General features: G+C 34.6%; 1 pseudogene; it reads right to left on the bottom strand.

The window, feature by feature from the left end:
* Window positions 1-315: 315 nt before the first annotated feature.
* LOC118855074 lies at window positions 316-1,286 on the bottom strand (annotated as a pseudogene).
* Between the last annotated feature and the right edge of the window lie 900 nt (window positions 1,287-2,186).

Below are 2,186 nucleotides of genomic sequence, written 5' to 3'. Positions count from 1 at the left end.
TTAGTTGAAATTCCCACAGAAGAAAACTCATAACAGAGTTAGGATGAATGCTAGTGTGTTATACAATGACAATATTTGTTTCATGGAGGTATTTTGTAGTAAATCCTCTAATTGGTACCTTCAATGAAATGATCTATTAAAGTAGGATTTACTGATGGTTGACATAAAATCTAATGAAGAAATATCATCCTTTGACTTCATATTAAGAGAAATCATTTCTCTAAATGAAGACAGGAAAATTAGGCAGAAGTTGAAAATGAAACTTAGTAGAAATTTATTTGTTTCTAACAGTACAATAGGGAAAACTAAACACCTTTATGTTGGACATAAAGGAGAATACTTAAATCGATTTTTAAAGACTCTTTTCAAGGCACCTTTCACCTCTTTATTCCTCAAGCTATAGATCAAAAGGTTGGTCATGGAGATGATCAGAGTGTAAAAGATAGAGGTCATCTTGTCTGTATCAATGGAATGTTTAGATTGGGGTTGCAGGTACATGAAGAGGAGTGTCCCATAGAACACTACCATCACTGTGAGGTGAGAGCCATAGGTAGAGAAGGCTTTGTGTCTACCCTCAGCAGAGTTCATTCCGAGGATGGCCACAAGAATGAGTATGTAGGAGACAAGGATAATGGAAAGGGAAGAAACCAAATTGAGCGCACCAAAGGTCTTTATGACTAGTTCAGCCTTACTAGTGTCTGAGCATGCAATGGACAATAAAGGCAAACAATCACAGTAGAAATGTCTTATTATATTTGATGCACAGAAAGATAATTTAAATGTCTCAGTTGTGATCACTAGACATACCATGATGCAATAGAAGTATGAGATAGCCACCAGCATCCAAAATATCCTGTCTGACATGATGACCTTGTAGAGGAGGGGCTTCCAGATAGCCACGTAATGGTCATAGGCCATGGCTGACAGGATAAAAAGTTCACTGGCAATAAATATCCCAAAGAAAAACAGCTGTATTGCACATCCATTATAAGAAATTATATTTTTCTCCTCTATGAATCCAACTAGCATTTTTGGCCCAATAGCTGTGGAATAGCCAAGATCCGCAAATGCCAGATGCCTGAGAAAAAAGTACATGGTGGTTTGAGGTGAGAATCCACAGTGGTTAGGATGATCAAGCACAAGTTACCAAGAGCTGTGGCCATGTAGTTGAGGAAAAACAAGACAAAGAGGGGACACTGCAAGTCAGGATGTTTTGTGATGCCCATGAGAATGAATTCAGTCACTTGACTCCCTGAGGTTTCATTTGACTTGATCATTGCTTTCATCCAAGGAATATTATCTGAAAAGAAAAGAAATAAATCTCCTCTGAGTACTTTTTGCATCAATAATTAGGCAGTTCTTTTGTAGCACTGTTGTAGAGAAAATTAACAGGAACTTTCTCACCCAATTACAATTTAAATTTATTAATTTTGGTGGGATCATATCATATGATGTCATATTATATATATACAGATACGTATACATATGTGTATACACACACACACACACACATACACACACACACATATATATATATATATATCATTACATTTCATTATATACATTTCATATATATATATATATATCATTACATATCATATATATATATCATTACATTTCAACATCTTGTGACCAAGAGGAAAATGAATGTGGCTTTATTTACAAAATAAAGAGTGGCTTTTGAAACTAGTTATTCCCAATTGAAGCGATAATATCTTGATTATGTTTTAAAATATTTTAATTAACCAGGTCAAGGAATTATAATGAAATCCTGAAGAATATTACAGCATATAAGAACACTTTTTTTAAAAAAAAGTTTTGGTGAAATAGGTATCAAATAGATTTTGACAATAACAACATAATGTATATATCAGCCATGGCCCAATAGGATTTGGACATGAACTCATATCTGAAACTCAGAAACATGGAAATATTTATATTTGTAGGATACTATTATTCAGTCCTTGTCATTGTCTCATGGGCAGGTGTTTTATGTTAAAAAAAAGACAATAACAACAGATGGGTTCAAGACATCTGCCACCTTTCCAAGTAACCCTTTGCTGGTTATGTAACTTCCTGGTTTTGGGACCATTGTCTGTGATTATGAGTTACAAAGTGATGACCCATGACAGGAGACGGAATTTCCTTTTTTGAAGTACACTAAACCATTGAAGGTAAAGGTCCAG

Source organism: Trichosurus vulpecula, chromosome 6 (genome assembly GCF_011100635.1).
Source record: "Trichosurus vulpecula isolate mTriVul1 chromosome 6, mTriVul1.pri, whole genome shotgun sequence".
NCBI lineage: Eukaryota > Metazoa > Chordata > Mammalia > Diprotodontia > Phalangeridae > Trichosurus > Trichosurus vulpecula.
This window is presented reverse-complemented; position numbering and strand designations above follow the sequence as displayed.